The following is an 18,507-nucleotide window of genomic DNA, read 5'->3' as shown; positions in this document are numbered from 1 at the left end:
AGCCACGAGCCGCCACTGATATAGATGGTAAATAAGGAGTGAAACACAATGTTGTTTATAGAACAATAAAAAGTATCCACAGTAAAACCTCCGTTTACCGAAACCTTTTTAACCAAAACATCGTTTAACCGAAATGGCTGACAGTTTCTATAATTTCGTCAATAAAAAGTTAATTTAGAAAAAGCAATAAAATTAAGGAAAATGAACATGTTTAGAGTGTTTTTTTTAAGAAATCTTTTATTTTCTTTTGTGTTTTCCTTTGACAACGATGTTTTGCAGCTATATCTCTCCAATACTATGTAATTTGATGTAAGGAGAATACAAAAAACAATGTTATTTTTAACCGAAATTCTTGTTATCCGAAACGGCTCCCCCCCCCCAATTGTTTCGGTTAACGGAGGTTTTACTGTATATTGAAGAGTTCAATGAACAAATGAATAAGTGAGAGATAACAGATATTATATGTTTGAATTAGAAGTTTAATTCTGAGAGAGTTTATACAGCGTAGGGTGTAACCTGTTGGAACAGTAAACCGTTTAGAAGCAATAACAACACCGCGAATTTGATGTTAGATGATTGAATAATATGTACATATTATCTTTTTTACTTACAGATAATAGTTGGAGAGATAGAAGCGGATTTTGTGCGTGATAAGTAATATGGAAAAACGATACGGGGATATGTTGAATTAGTTGTGTACATCACTTTCACCAACGGCCGGAAACCTGAGTTGGGGCGAGGGTAGTTATAAGGGGTCAAAGTTGCGGATTTTATTATTTTTTTTATGACGCTCATGATCGAGATAGTGCACCAAAATTTGGGAATAAGTAGGTCATGACGTAACTAAGTAAAATCTCTAGGGGCGGAACGCTGCGTGGCCGACAAAGGGGTGGGGGTAGGGGTGAATATAAAAAATATAAAGGGTTTTTTGGTCTAATATTATATTAACAATGTTGCACAAGAAAGGTTCCCGTGAAGATCCAGAGAATTACAGAAGAATTGCTCTAGTAAACTGTTTAACTAAACTATTCACGCAGATATTATCTAATCGATTAACGATATGGCTGGACAATACTTCCGTTATTCCAGAATGTCAAAATGGGTTTCGTCAAGGCAGGGGATGTCTAGATAATATATTTACCCTCACTTCAGCTGTTCAGCTACAACTGCGACTTAAGAAAAGAAAAGTCTTTGCTGCTTTTATAGACCTCCAAAGAGCATTTGACTCAGTCGAACATATCTTGTTATGGAACAAACTTTTTCAGTGTGGCATTAGCGCTAAATTTATTAGATTAATTAGATTCCTGTACGCATCGACTACCTTCCAGGTTCGCTCAAATTCACAATTGTAACGACAATATAAAATAACGGAAGGTGTTCTTCAAGGAGAATGCTTAAGCCCGACTTTGTTCTCTATTTTTCTTTCAGATGTGGAGGCCTTTTTTAGGGAGGCAGGGGCAAAGGGAATTAATATTAATGGTAATACTGATATCCTTCTATTACTCTATGCCGACGATTTGATAATATTAGGAGAATCAGAAGTTGACATGACCCGCAAATTACGAATATTGGAAACCTACACCTCACAGAATAAACTGACTATAAACACTTCCAAAAGCAAAATCTTAGTCTTCTCGAGGGGTGGCCATTTCTCCAAAGAGCGAGGATTCCTACTAAATGGTCAAAAACTTGAAAGCGTTAATAAATTTAATTATCTGGGTGTAACGTTTAGTAGTTCCTCGTTATTTCGAGAGATGGCCGTTACTACGATTGCTAGAGCCAAGCAGTCTATAGGAGCAGTAATGAACCTCTTGTCTAATGCAATAGTAAATTCATGGGAGACGAGAATTACATTATATAATTCCATTATTTTAAACTGTCTTTCTCAGTGTATATCTGTCTGGGGTCTGCGCTACTCAAATACTCTAGAACAAATTCAAACTAATTTCTTTAAGAGACTGCTGCATCTACCAAAAAATACCCCCAATACTTATGTTAGGCTAGAAGTTGGCCAAGTTCACTTAAAATACTTAATTTTTAAAATATCACTTAATTGGCTTGAGAGAATTTTACTTATGGACTTCTCTAGGTATCCAAGAATTTGTTATAACCGTCTTCGTCAGCTATGTAACAATAATGACAATAATGAGAATTATAACTGGGTAGTTCAGCTAAAAAATTATTTTTCTGAAATTGATGCAAAAGAAACTTGGGAAAATTTATCATGGGGGTTACTGAGGCATCAAAGAAACGGTTTGTTATTAAAAATGAAAGAAAAACTCTTCCAAGATGACTTATCAGCATTAACAAGTTCTCGCTATTCTTTGTACTATAAACATTTCTCACACAATAGGCAACCGCAAAGCTATTTACAAATAAAAACTCCCATATATATTACAAGACTTTATTCACAAATCAGACTTTGCTCTAAACTTTACATAAAATTTTATTATAAAGGGATTTCGTATCACATCGACCAAACTGAAAATTGTTCAATATGTAATTTACACAAATTAGAGACTCTTTCCCACATTTTGTTGGAATGTCCATTATACTCGTGTTTTAGATCACCCCTTATTCGATCATTTGTAGAGAATACCGAGAGCTTTTTCTGTTTTTAAATACAACCCATTCTCCCACTGAGATTAAGGAACTGTGTACATTTTTTATTAATGCACTCAGATTGCGTTCATTTATATTAAATGAATAATTGTAACTAAATCTCCATTAAGCGTCGACTATTTATGTGTAATAATTTGTACTCAACCTCTTGTTATATGATTTTTCATTAGAAACAATAAACATATCTATCTATCTATCTAAAGGGTTTTTTGCGACGTTCTTGATTGAGATAGTAGACCAAAATTTGGAAATAAGTAGATCATGACATTACTAAGTAAAATCCTCAGAGCCGGAAACCAGAGTTGGGCATGAGGGTAGTTATAAGGGGTCAAAATCGCCGTTTTTATTATTTTTTTTTGTGACGCTCATGATCTAGATACTGCACCAAAATTTGGGAATAAGTAGGTCATGAGGTAACTAAGTACAATCTCCAGGGGTGGAACACTTCGTGGCCGATAAAGGGGTGGGGGTAGGTGTGAATATAAAAAATATAAGTGGTTTTTTGCGACGTGCTAGATTGAGATAGTGCACCAAAATTTGGGAATAAGTAGACCATGACTTAGCTAAGTGAAATCCCCAGAGCCGGAAACCAGAGTTTGGGGATGAGGGTAGTTTTAAGGGGTCAAAGTCACAGTGTGTATTATTTTTTTTGTAACCCGGCACAACATTTGTCCCCCACGCAGCGCTCCGCCCCTGGAGATTTTAGTTAGTAATGTCATAATCTACTTATTCCCAAATTTTGGTGCACTATCTCGATCACGAACGGCAAAAAACCCCCATATATTTTTATACTCACCCCTGCCTACCACCCCTTTGTACCCCAAGCAGCGTTCCGCCTCTGAAGATTTTACTTAGTTACGTCATAACCTACTTACTCCCAAATTTTGGTGCACTATCTCCATCATGAGCACCACAAAAAAAAAATAATAAAAACCGCGACTTTTACCCCTTATAACTACCCTCGTCCGCCACTCTGGTTTCCGTCTCTGGGGATATTACTTAGTTATGTCATGGTGTACATATTTCCAAATTTTGGTGCACTATCTCAATCACGGACGTCGCAAAAAACCTCTTACATTTTTTTATATTCACCCCTGCCCCACCCCTTTGTCGACCACGCAGCGTTCCACTCCTGTAGATTTTACTTAGTTACGTCATGACCTACTTATTTCCAAATTTTGGCGAGCTATCTCGATCATGAGCGTCACAAAAAAAAAATAATAAAAAACGGAACTTTGACCCCTTATAACTACCTTCCTTCCCCACTCTGGTTTCCGGCTCTGGGGATTTTAATTACTTATGTCATGGTCTACTTATACCCAAATTTTGGTGCACTATCTCAATCACGAACGTCGCAAAAAACCCGTTATATTTTTTATATTCACCCCTACCCCCACCCCCTTGTCGGCCACGCAGCATTGAGCCCCTAGAGATTTTACTTAGGTACGTCATGACCTACTTATTCCCAATTTTGGTGTACTATCTCGATCATGAGCGTCATAAAAAAATAATAAAATCCGCGACTGTGACCCCTTATAACTACCCTCGGCCCCAACTCTGGTTTCCGGCCGTTGGTGAAAGTCATGTACACAACTAATTCAACATATCCCCGTATAGTTTTTTCATATTACTTATCACGCACAAAATCCGCTCCCAGCTCTTAGACTATAATATAGCTATGATTGATTTAACATTTAGCACTAATCACTCACGGTCAAGTTACTATGGCTCCTAATTTTTTGGTTAGATTTGTTGAGAAACTGACTAAAAACTGCATTGTCAGGAGCTCTTAACTTCCATCTTGACGAATGTTGCTAACAGGCTTATTATTTTATTGGTTTTAATGGGCAGGTTCACGGTAAGAAATGTTGAGAATATTTGTTCTGTGGCTGTAAGCAAGGCTATAATAAACGTTCATTAGGCTACGGCTCCACGGGCGAGAAATTGACGCTAGCAGTAGCAGTAAAATGAACTTAAAGGTAGAATTCCGCACCAAGCGACCGAGACAGGAGACCGCGACAGGCGACAGATAGGTCGCGATAGGCGATAGTTGGTTGCTGGTCTCGGTCGCGGGCTGCAGAACTACCCTGATATAATTGCATTGAGAGCAGTCGTGGGGAGACCTCGCCTATCTGTCGCCTGTCGCGATCTCCTGTCTCGGTCGCTTGGTGCGGAATTCTACCTTTAGGTTCCGCGGAACGGAATAGGAATAGCCGAACTGTACCGACTACAGGACTTGTGCGTAGTCGGTTCAGTTCGGCTATTCCCATTGCGTTCCGCGGAACCTTAAGTTCATTTTACTGCTACTGCTAGCGTCAATTTCTCGCCCGTGGAGCCGTAGCCTTAATGCAGAAATATGTAGTGTGATTTTAATTCTAGATATAGCTCATAAAATGCTTTATTCAATTTCATCATAAATACGCTCAAACAAGCTGCATGAGGCCGTGAGTGTCGACTTTTTTGGTCTAAATTCGTGTTAGTGTGGAGTTAATAAATTGTATTCTTCTATCAAATTTAACATTCTGTTGTATACAACCTTCTACATTATTTTGGAAATTACGCTAAACACAGATACTGGTCTTTAATTTGAAATATCATAATGCTCATTCTTTTTGAAGATTGGAATAACTTTTGCCATTTTAAATATGTATGGAAATTGGCTGGTTGTTATTAACCCTTATCCGGGCAACACATTTTACTTACGTAACCGGGCAACTCGGGCCCGTTGGGCCCACCACTATTCTATTCATATTTACCCATATATTATTACCATATTTACCCATATATTCTTCTTCTTCTTTAAGTACCGTGCCCAAATTTTTAGGCGTGGGTAGCTTCCATAACAATTTGCCGATATCGTTCTCGATCTTGTGCGGCATGTAACAATTGATCTGCTGATAAGCCAGTCCATTGACGAAGGTTTCGGAGCCATGAATATTTCTTTCGACCAATTCCTCTTTTTCCGTCGATCTTTCCATTGAGTATTAACTGCAGCATCCTGTATATGCTACCTCTCATTATATGCCCCAGATATTCAAGTTTTCTCTTTTTTATCATCTTCATTAAGTCACCTTCGCCTTGACCTACTCTATTTAAGACTTCTCTGTTTGAAATGCGTTGAACCCAAGATATTCTGAGCATTCTACGATACGACCACATCTCAAAGGCTTCTAATTTGTTCATCATGTTAACCTTCATGATCCAGGTTTCACATCCATATAGTAATACAGGATACACATAACATTTTAGGAACTTGATTCTTAGTTGTAAGTTCAGCTGAGAGTTGTTCAGAATAGATCTAAGTTTCATAAATGCTCCTCTTGCAATTTCTATACGAGTTTTAATTTCTTCATCCGGATTTAGTGTCTCGTTTATCCAACATCCTAGGTATTTAAAATGGTTAACTTTTGTTATTGATTCATCATTGACAATTAGTTGCATAGGGCCGACGTCTTGTTTACTAACCACAAGTAACTTTGTCTTTGTTGCATTTATGTTAAGTCCGTTATTGGAGCATTCTCTAGTGACTCGATCTATAAGGAATTGAAGATATTCGATATTTTCAGCCATGATCGCGGTGTCGTCTGCATATCTGATGTTGTTAATAGTTTCTCCCCCGATTCGAACTCCACATTGTCCTTCCAAGGCTTCATTAAAAATTATTTCTGAGTATACGTTAAACAAAGTTGGGGATAACACACAACCCTGTCTGACACCTCTTTGAATGCAAATTTTGTCTGTTTCTTTGCCGTCTACCAGAATAGAAGCTTCTTGATTCCAATATAGATGTTGTAAAAGTCTCAGATCTTTATCGTCTATTCCAATCATTTCTAGATATTCAAACAACCTATCATGTTGAACTCTATCAAACGCCTTCTCAAAATCTATAAAGCAGACGTAAATTATATGTCCCATATATTATATGTCTAATATTCATTTTTGATTTTTTATTAAAGTTAAATTTAAATTCTCTAGATTAAAAAAAGGTGCTACTATAGTACCTATGCGGTCTACCTCGAGGATGCGATCTACTTGAAGGATTTGCACAAAATAATGAAATGCAAAAAAACTTTTGTAGAAAAAATATTTATTTACAAGTAATAAAGATTTGGAGCCAAAGAAGACTTAATTAATAAATAAATAAAACCTTTTGTAAATCTAATAGGCCATTTTATTTGAAAAGAGAGATTGGTATTTACGCATACCCTGGAAAAAGATTACGGTGTTCTTGTCTTTCATTATTGTGTGAAAACCCTTCTGAGAAAAGAGTATAAAAGAGAAAATATAGTAGGGCCATAAAACTTACTCCAAAGTATATCTACGTTATGATTGTTGACACTCAGGTGTCATGCAGTTAGTAGGAGTCCAATAAAGGCATATATCTCTGTAGAATCGCAATATGTCCAGTTCTGTATCCCTAGGACTTTTCGGCTTCTTTATTTGTACACTTCACTATTTCGTTCACAATTTTTTCGTCCACAAACAAATAAAAGGAATCAACAGGATCATCCAAACTTTGAACAGGGGCTAACATTACTTTGTGCACTTTTCTTTTTATTATGTAGCAGGATCGCATACGTCCTGTCGGTTGTGGTTGACTCTTCCAGTTAGTTCCATCCTTAGTTTCAAAAATTACACACTCTGAAACCTGGGAACTGGTAGCTACACATTCTTCTTCATTATCACTCAATATTACTTGCTGATCATCCTCTTCACTTGCTTCCGAAAGATGATCTTTAATTTCAGAGTCACTTTCAATGCCAACTACTTCAGGAGATTCTTCATCATCGGAATCCCATAAATTATTAGCAATATCTTGCAGTTCTGCAGCTGATAATGGTTTTCGGGACATTTTATTCGCACTATCTACTTTCACTGTAATTCAATATAATTTTACTGGCTTAGTAGTTGTCGACACTAACATCGGTATGAAACGACTGATAGCAGATGCATTATTTATTTCAAAATATGTATAACAATACACTACCTACAAATACTATTACATTCCAACAATCATTAACAGTTTTTACAATTAATTTAGAATATATATAACACCTATTGTAAGCATCTCTTTGATGTTCACATCAAAGAGATGTTTAAATTGTTTGTTACACGTTTAGACTTTATTATTGGATTTCCGGAATCATAAAAGTCTTTTGCATAATCCACAAAAACATTACCTGACTGAAAGATTGACTTCTGTAACAAAGATTTAGACTTTAGGTATAAATACAAGTAGGGCCCGACAGGCCCGTATTGCCCCTTTACGTGTCAAAATTCTTTCGACGCAATAATTTCAAAAATGATAATGAATATTTTGAATAGCTCATGACTATGTTGAAGGAAACACACTTCTAAACAAATTCAGTGATGCATAAAATTCAATAAATTTTTTTTTATCAGTTTATGATAAAAGAATTGGCGTCTCGAGCCCGCCGGGCCCACCTTGCCCGGATAAGGGTTAAGAGATTAACTAAGGGCCGATTTGTTATGTCGAGTTCAACTCAAGTTTAACCTGAACTTTTGGTGAACTTAACTGTGATTCACTGGAAGTTCAGCTTAAACTTGAGTTGAACTGGATATGAGAAATTCGATCTTAATGGGTCAAAAGATTCGATACATCATCACTAGGCTTATAATAATTTTATTATCATACTGTAGAAATATCAGACCTTTTCTTTTTTCTTCCAGCTTCGCTGTTTACTAAATTCTAAATTGTTCTTGGTATATTATGTGATTGATTAATTGACTATGAAAGTTTTTTTAGTATTTATTAATAGAGAATTATATTCTTTTTTACCCGTTTATCAGAGCCGTGCGGTACATTTTTGCAATATGATGCAAGTCATCGAAATGCCGCCCTTTAACTATAACTTAACTTTTATTAAATGCAACTGCACAAAATGGACACACTTTTATTTTAAAAACAAAACATAATTTAAATTAAATGAAATACGTATTAACATTTACAAAAATTACAATTTTATTCTTCTGACTTTAATTTTGGCAAATTCGCCAATCAGATTGGTGTAGTCTAAAGTAGCAGCCAGTGAGGACTCTATTGAAATGATTGCTATTTTTTGCCTTATGGAGCTTCGTAAATAGTGTTTAATAATTTTTAATCTTGAAAAACTTCTTTCCCCACTCTCTACCTAGACAGGGAGTGTTAATAAAATTCTTAGCGATACAACTACATTTGGGTGTACAGAAATAGTTCAAAACTTCTAAAGGTTTCATGGACTATGTTATCATTTGTGATATATCACACAATTCTTCTAAACGATCACTTTCCTGTATATCCGATTCTTTTTCTATTGAAAGTATTGAATGAAGATTCATATATTTTTTTAGTGTTTTATCATTTATTTCCCCCAATTTAAAAAATCAACAAAATTTCCTTATTTTTGAATTTCTAGAAGCGAAAATCGAACAATCAAAGAATTATTGACAATGTCTAAAATATAGATGAAAAAAAATTATTTTAAATTTATATTCTTCTGTTAAGAGCTCATCCATAGATTTTTCGTCATCAAATTGACGCTTTTTTCTCCTGGCTCGAATTTAATTTTTCGCTAGAAATTCGGAGCTTACATCAAGATTTTCTGCAATTTCATTAGCAGTAATTTTCGTTTGGTCATAACCAGATTGTCTGTAACTTTTAATTTTTTTTATTGTTTTTGACAACTTTTTTGCACAATCTGACAAATTTATAGTTACATGTTGCAACATCTTCGAGACTGAGAGTGAATTTATATAAAATAAAATATCATGCCAAAGAACTACACCGCATATAAATTTATAATTTTTAAAAGATGAAGTTGTATACACATTTTTATTTTATTTTATAATTTTTAATATTTTTTGCTAATCCTCGTGCTTTGACTTTAGTTTCTGTATCTTTGTTATCATATATTTCACAAAATTGAAATCTTAAAGGTTTCAATGCATCTATTCGGCTTGAGCATCTACTAGTATCGTTTAACGGTTTTAAAGTTAGTTGTGAAACATGTTTTCTCAGAGCTTCATAACTCTTAGTACAACCAGAAAAAAAGTGTACAGCTCTTGTATAATACAAAAAAAGGTTATTGTTTTTGTAGAAGAAGACGATTTCACTTATAAAACTAAGTTTACAGAGTGGCATGCGCCACTATTTAGTCTAAGGTCAGACAAGCGATAATTTACGGCGCCGTAAGAGCAGTAAAATGAAGCGGGAAAATGGGTCCCACGGTGAGAGTAGTGGATGGCCAGACGAGCTGTAAAATATCTTGCAGCAACATAGCAACACAGGATAGAACCCATTTTTCTCGCTACATTGTACTGCTCTTACAGCGACGTAAATAGGGATGTTCACAAAAAATTAAAAAGTCATTTCAAACATGTAAAACGATTAAGAAACACCCTAGGAATAATTGTCCAAAATTTCAACAAAATTGAAAAAGCCTTTCTATAAAAAATCTTTATTAGAAATCTAGCATTATTTTAAATTTCAAGAACGCTTCTCTATTGGCCTGACGTCACTAGTTGCATACCCCAAGCGCGCGCCATTCTCATAGTGTTACTGTTTACCTGTTTGACGTTTCAGGTCATTTTATTTTGTTCTCTTCTTGTTTTATCAGGGTTAAAGTGGAGTTTTATAGTGAATTTGTTTAGTTTAAAGTCGATAGACTGCTTGTAAGGACATATTTTGGGTTTTACAAAAATAAACAAATAAAATGGAAGAAGGTTTTCAGAAAGCCGATTCGTATAAACTACCGACTGTAGTGTAGATGTAACAATGGTGTATGATTTATTGGCATCTTGTAAAAAAATAAATCTACCACAGCTTTACTGAGTGTATATTCCATATAATTTTCCATGTCTTCTTTAAGCTAAAAAAATAAATGCTTAATACTCCAAAAAAAAAATAGAGAAAGTTGTATGCAAGCATTGTACGCATGCATATTGTATACATACATTGGCTGGTTATTACTTTACCTTGGTTAGGTGTATTAAAAATATTTTTATTCTTCTTCATGTGCCTTGTCCGTTGTGGACGTTGGCTATCATCATGGCAATTTTAATTTCATTTGAGGCGTTTCTGAATAACTCGATCGATTTTTGTCCAAATCATTGGCGTAAGTTTTTAAGTCATGAGTGTCTTTTCTTCCGGGTCCGCGTTTGCTCTCTATTTTACCTTGCGTTATCAGTTGGAGTATACGATATTTATCATGCCTCATGATATGACCGAAATATTTAAGATTTCGTTTCTTAATTGTAAAAGAGATTTCTTTTTGTTTTCCCATTCGACGCAATACCTGTACGTTGGTGTGGGTCGCCCAGGATATTTTGAGGATACGTGGGTACACCGAGTACACCCACATCTCGAATGCCTCTAGCTTTTTCATTAATGTTTCCATTATTGTCCAGGCCTCTGCGCCATATAGCAAGACCGGAAATAATAACATTTTAGCAGCCGCATTTTTAGTGGGAGAGATATTATGTCGCAATGGGTGAAAATATTTCTCATGCATGTTGTTAAATGTTGCTATGTCCTTTTCAACTCTAGATCTTATTTCGGTTGTTTCGTATTTCGAGTTGACAACTGTTCCAAGGTAAAAAATATTTTTGAACTTGGGTATTATACATTTTCATTTCAACCAATCTTTTCACTAAATTATTAATGATTTTAATATAATATAAAGTCATACCTACATCCACATGTAGTTATTTCAAGGTTTACTTTTACTGTATGTATTATTAGAATCCCGTTTTTAGGAATATCCCAGTTTAAGGAATACAAATTTGAGGTCCCGAAACTTTTTCATTTACTCTTTAAGGGGGTAAGTGCAAAATCTTGGTCCAATGCTATTTAAATTCATTCATTTTTTTCGAATCCTGAGAAAACTAATAATAAGTATTTTTGAAAAATGTAAATGCAGAAAGAACAATTACATTATTACCAAGGGCCGAAAGTCTCTGAAAAACTTCTATAATGTTTATTTTATTAAGTTAGTTCTTTAAGTTAGTTATTTTAAGTTCTAGCTGCAACAAATCATTTCTTTTTCTGTTTTAAATTGGCTGGAACGGTAAAAAAATCTTGTCAGAACTGTTTTTTGATGTATTTACACACCCAGGAACAAAACACCACTTATTTGGCTTTATTTTTAATAATTAAATACGTAAAAAACTGCGCACATTCAAATACACTGAGTAAATAAGTATACAAAACTAGTCGTCGATCAAAGACGTTACGACTGCTGACGTCACAGACCGTAGCCTCGCTGCAGGGTACCGTTTTTGTAGCCTAAAAGAAACTCAACATTATGAACTCATTTATCTTAAAAAATATACATTTTTAAACAGTTTTATGATTGTTACGTTTTTATATACCTTGTAATCTATTGAATTTAACTATATTTAAAAATTAGTGAACATCCCTATTATCTCTTGTCTGGCCTTAGAATTAAACTCGAGTGACACACACCATCAGATATTTTTCAAATATCCTATTTTGCACACCCTTTCTAATTCCTATGATTATTTTGACATACATATTTTCATTTTACTGATTATGCCGCCCCCCTTGTGATGCCGCCTGATGCGACTGCCTCACCGCATCATAGCACCGCACGGCCCTGCCGTTTATAGGGATCTTGAGACTCGAGACTCCCTATCTTTTTTTAATATTCAGTGATAGTTTTTCACTAGTCTGTCTTACTCATTTGTTACCCATGTAGCCTTAACTATTGTACTTTATACCGCGTTTTTATGGGCCAATATAAATTTAGATTGTAATTTAAAATGCTAACAAATGCATTTGTGGCATATTCAGTTAGGGGAGTGCATTTAGATTTTCACTTCGGAAAAAATCAAACAAGATAAAACTTTTTGTAATTTCATTAAGAAATGTTTAATAAACAACATATCAAAAAGTTCTACTCGAGAAGTGGGTGCTTCATTTTTTATTAAACAAATGAACAGCGAAGTTAGATGTTTTTTTAAATAACTCCGAAAATATAATTTTTAGAAAAAAACTTACTTGACCATTGAAAAATTCAGAAAATTTTACAAAAAAAACCTTATATAAAGATTTTTCTAAAATTAAATCTCTAGCTTCTGTAATTTTTTATTTATAACGCTAAAGTCACCCTTCTCACACACATTGGCACACTGTAAACTAGCGTTGGAAGAAGTGCACGGTTGAGTTTTTTTAATGTAATTCTTTAACTAATGGATCAAAAGAAATTTTACAAATTGGACATGAAAAAAGATGAAATAAGCTATCTTATGGTTGAAATAAAAAGAAATAAAATGTATGGACATAAGTACGGTGTGGGCGGAAAGTGAGCCTTACATGAATTTTGTTTAAAAATGATTTAAAAATGTGTAACTAATACAATTTTACTTATAAAACTCTCAAATTTGCACAACTTATCTCTCAATCATCTTACTAAACGATATTTCATTCAAAAAAAATCTCAAAAATGTAATTCAAATAATACGATGTCTCAAAAAATGTAATTTTTGAAAACTTCGTAGTTTTACAGAATTCCCACCACTTTAAGACGGTATTACTCAAGTTTGAATAAATCTAATACAATTTTTTTGATATTTTCTTGAAGCTTAGGATGTAATCTTTAAAAAACACTGAATTATTTTAGATAAAAATGAAATAAATAATTTCTTTTTGAGAAAACTAAGAAAGACAACAAAAATGTAATACAAAAACCGAAAATTACCAGCTGAAAAAATGTATATATAGAGTGATCAAAACTTTTTTCTGTAAAACTTACCTAAAATACATTTAATAATAAGCTTCAACAATAATAAATATTCAACAAAAAAATTTTTTTTAGCTCTTATACAGTATGTCTGCTTAACTTGGAACCTAATGATAACTTTTTTAATATCAGTTTTACGAAAAAAAGTTATTCTTTATAAAATACTCTGCATCGTATATAACATAAGATGCAGCCATCAAATATCAAATTTTGCTAATTTTGTACGAGGTATGTCAAAAATATGAATTTCACTCAAGAGTAAAGTACCTTTATATTTCACAATATCGAAAATTTTTATAAAGAAAAGTTGTTTGGAATTAAAAACTATGTTCCAATATGTAATTATATCCTTCTAATCGAAAATTTGTTCTTTCTTTCTAATACATTTTAATTTTTAATATTATTGTGAAAATTATTTGTTTATCTTTTTTTTTTAAGAATGAAATTCCATATTTGTTTGATTGGATTCTACTTGTTTTTCATTTAAATATCCGCCATTTTGGATCCGCCATTTTGAAATTTAAATTTTTAATCTTTAATTCAGATTCAACAACCTGTTAAAAATAAAGACAATAAATGTTTTAGAAAAATGTTCTTTTTAATGTTCCTTTTAGAAAATCCGCATTTTAGATCCGCCATTTTATAGTTTATAATGTTAACATTTAAGTTAGGTTTATCAAAGTTCTCAAAAATAAATAAATATATGTTGAAATAAATACATTTTGTAAAGAAATTATGATTTTACAACTATTTTTTAAGTTATCCGCCATTTTGGATCTGCCATTTTATAATTTAAATTATCAAAATTTGATTCAGGTTCAGCAACCTCTCAAAAATATCCACATATATGTAAACAAACACGTTTTATAAAAAAATTCGGATTTTACAACTACTTTTTACAGATTTTTAGGAAAAAATCCGCCATTTTAAATCCGCCATTTTGAATTTGCAAATTGTAATGTCAGATTCGGGTTCAGCATAATCAAAACTAAAATAAAAACATTTTTTATCAAAATAAAATGTTGAATTCACCCATATTCTTAACATTATTTTATACAAAACAATTGTTATTGTTTAAACAATTAATAAACAATTAGCGGCGAAATTTGTGAGTAGAACTTTTTACTTTAACATATTTATAAACTAACAAAAAAAGTTTTAGAAAAATATAACCTTGTTTGATTTTTTCCGAAACATTGTATCTTTTCGTTCTAATTGCACTCCCCTAAGTATTCAATTGGGAATCAATTTCATCAAAATGTGTAGAAGAAATTCCTGCTTTAAACAAACATCTTTATTAGTCTGGGCAGATTATCGGAGATTAGGCCATTTTTGAAAAAAGTTATTTACCAGCAATTTTATTGCTGGAATCGAATCATATGATTGTATATATTAGTAATATAGGTATGCAAAGTCCGCCGCACACCAACGAAACATGAAACGTAAAACATGAAACATGAAACGTAAAACACGTTTCATGAAAATAAAACACGGCTAAACAAATCTTGAAGTCCGCCTACCAATGAAACGACTGTGATTCATGCTCATAAAACATTTTTATTTTCGGAGAGTGTCATAAATGGCCGGACGTTTATTTATTTAGCGTGTTTTATTTCCATGAAACGTGATTTACGTTTCATGTTTCTTTGATGTGCCTAAGAGTTAGATATTAATATGTAAAAAGTTTTATGTTCATTTTTAATACAGGATCTGAGAAAAAAAATCTTGAAAAAATGCTTATTTTTGGTCTTCTAAAGTGTACTAGTACCTTAACGTAAAGCAGTAGAGCATCATGATGCTGGAAGTAATCCATTGGCATCCACTTTAAGCCAAACTATTTTATACTTTTTACTATGTAGTTGGAACATATAACTTTGGCATTGTGGCTATTTTGCAACGATGATGATGGACTGATACGTCCGAAAACTTTTTGAACGTAATCCTTTTGGATTTTTAAAAATTTTAAATTTTTATATTTTAAAATATACCAACTACACCAGGGAGTGTTTTAGTTGACGTTAAATTTTAATTATTTTTTTAGTCATTATGGCACAAAATATATTGTTTCTACGTATGCTATACAATGCGCAACTTCTCTCACTACTTACATACATTCAAAACGAACAATTTCTCATGCAGTGAGAAAAGTCGGCCATTGCAGTAAGAAATATTTTTTCTCACGGGTTCTCCTACGGTTTTCCATATACGATCGCCGTTTCCATGGTAACATGCACAATACAAACACAATTAATGTCGTAAAATTAAATGTGTTCAATCAAAACTTACCAGGAATTAGCTTTCAAAACTGTTCGAAAATAACAACTGTTAATTAGAATTTTAAATAAATAACGTAAGTATATGAATTTTAAGAATATTAAATACCTGCATGTATATATATTTTATTTCAATTTATGGATATAATATACCTAAAAGCACCTAAATTATTTAATTTTGAAGTTTGAACTCTTGACAAAATTGCATCCATAGAAAAAGTACAGTGTACAACAAATGAGAAAATGACAATTCTCCCACGCTTGATTTGCGCCAACAAACTGTTTTTAAGTGTATTCTTGTGTGGTGTATAAAGTACGCCACGCGCGTACTTATGTTACAACTTGGTGCGCGGGTAGTTAAAGATTAAATAAAAATAATTAATATTATTTTATTTACAAAAACTTTACTTCATTTAATATTTACAAAAACAAGTATACTTGGCATTAAGTTATTTTAGCAAATCTTAATCTTAATTATATTACAATGTCATTTCTATTTGAATGGTGTGATTAAGTTTCCGACAGAGGTAGCAATTAATAAATTTTAATCTGTTGTCCCTTTATCTGTTATACCTGCTCGTCAGTAGGTATGATAAATCTCAAAACTGAAGGACGCCATTCAAATACAAATGACTTTGTAATATGATTAATATTGAGGTTGTCTAAAATAATTTGATACCAAGTATAACTAAAAATCGAAGTTTTATCGGGATATCGAAGAGGCACTGAAAATAATGAAAACTAGAGAAATCACGAGAGTAATAGGTGATCTCAACGCAAAGATTGGAAGGGGGCAAAGCGGAAAGTGTGTAGGAAATTATGGTCTGGGAAATCGTAACGAGAGAGGAGACTGCCTAATACAATTTTGCCAAGAGCAGAACTTGATTATTACAAACACATTTTTCAGGCTACCAAACAGACGACTCTATACATTATGGCGATCACCCGCAGATACATCGGAGAAAGTAGTTAAGAACCAGATAGACTACATTATGATAACTGAAAGATACCGTAATGCTGTTAAAGCTGTGAAAGCATATCCTGGAGCAGACGTGGCCGCAGGCCACAACCCACTTATCGCCAGGATTACACTCACACTTAAAAACATTAAAAGACAACAAAGAACTCCTACAATAGACACAAGCAAGCTTAAACAAAAAATATAAAAGAATGCCTCCAACATGAATTGCATATGAACTGTAGCAAACTGAACATAGACACCAATGATATTGACGTGCACTGGGCTCGACTAAAACATTGCCTACTAGAACCGTGCAAAGAAATACTGAAGACTTCTACAAAAAGAAATGAAGAATGGATGAACGACGAGATACTCAATATGATGGAACAACGGAGACAACATAAGAACAGAGATAACATTAAATACAGGGAGATTAACCAAAAGATAAGAAGGATGATAAAGCAGGCAAAAGAAAAACACTTTGAAGAGAAATGCAAAGAGATCGAGGACCTTCAAAAGAGATACGATCTATTTAATCTACACAAGAAAGTAAAAGAAATGGCAGGGCTAAGAAAACAAAATCTCACTGGTGCACTTCTGGATAGACACGGGAATAATATAAGACAGACGGATGAGAAAATACAACTCTGAGCAGAATACATAGATGCATTGTTCGATGATGAAAGAGGAGACCTGGAAAACATAGAACTTACTTCAGAATAAATAAGTCCAGATATCACAAAAGAAGAAATAGCACACGCGTTAATAACAATGAAGAACGGAAAAAGCCCTGGGCCTGACATGCTTCCTATCGAATTAATAAAAATTATATATGAACAGCACATTGATGTTCTAGTTATACTTTTAAACCAAATTTATATCTCAGGCGTATTACCCAAAGAATGGTTAACGTCGATCTTTGTTTGTCTCACAAAAAAGAAAAACGCAAGAGAATGCGCCGATTACCGCACCATCAGCTTGATGTCCCATGTGCTGAAGTTGCTACTGAAAGTCATCCATAACCGAATATATCATAAACTGAACATAGATAATAATGATACACAATTTGGGTTTCGCAAAGGCCTAGGAACGCGTGAAGCTCTTTTCTCACTTCATATCCTAATACAAAGGTGCCTAGACGTCAATCAAGATATATATGTCTATTTTATTGACTATAATAAAGCTTTCGATAAAGTACATGAACAATTAATGAATGTCCTGAAACTAAAGAAGATAGACTATAATGACCTCAGGATCATATCTAATTTATACTATAAGCAGCGAGCAAAAGTACGTGTTAACGAACAGGAAATTGAAATTAGACGTGGGGTGAGACAGGGATGCGTATTGTCGCCATTCTCTTTAATGCCTACTCGGAAGAGATCCTAAAACAAGCTCTTGAGGGTGAAACAGCTGGAATAAAAGTGAACGGAGTTCACATTAACAACATTAGATATGCGGATGACACTGTCGTCTTAGCCGAAAATATTGAAGATCTTCAGAGACTGGTTAACAGAATAGCGACATATAGCCAAGAATAGGGTCTAACAATGAACATCAAGAAGACAAAATTTATGAGAATATTTAAAACTCAAAGAAATAACGAGAATCTCCTAATAAACGGAACCAACGTCGAACGAGTAGACAAATATGCATATCTTGGAACAATTATCAACTCCACGAATGATTACTTCCAGGAGATTAAAATTAGAATCGAAAAGGCTAGAACGAATTTAACAAAATGAGAAAAGTGCTCTGCACAAGAGATAAGAGTAAGGTTGGCTAGGTGCTACGTTTTCTCGACTCTGTTTTACGGAATGGAAGCTTGGACCTTGAATGCGGCATCAATAAAAAAAACTGGAATCATTCGAGATGTGGGTATATAGAAGAA

The 18,507-nt window shown here is 33.6% G+C and overlaps 1 protein-coding gene across 9 annotated transcripts in view; it reads left to right on the top strand.

The window, feature by feature from the left end:
* The window catches only part of LOC114341161 (gastrula zinc finger protein XlCGF8.2DB-like), a 108,822-nt gene that overhangs the window by 20,064 nt on the left and 70,251 nt on the right, over window positions 1-18,507 (top strand). The window lies entirely within an intron of this gene.

Source organism: Diabrotica virgifera, chromosome 9 (genome assembly GCF_917563875.1).
Source record: "Diabrotica virgifera virgifera chromosome 9, PGI_DIABVI_V3a".
In the NCBI taxonomy this organism is placed as follows: Eukaryota; Metazoa; Arthropoda; class Insecta; order Coleoptera; family Chrysomelidae; genus Diabrotica; species Diabrotica virgifera.
Note: the sequence above shows the minus strand (reverse complement) of the source record. Positions and strands in the feature narration are given on the sequence as shown.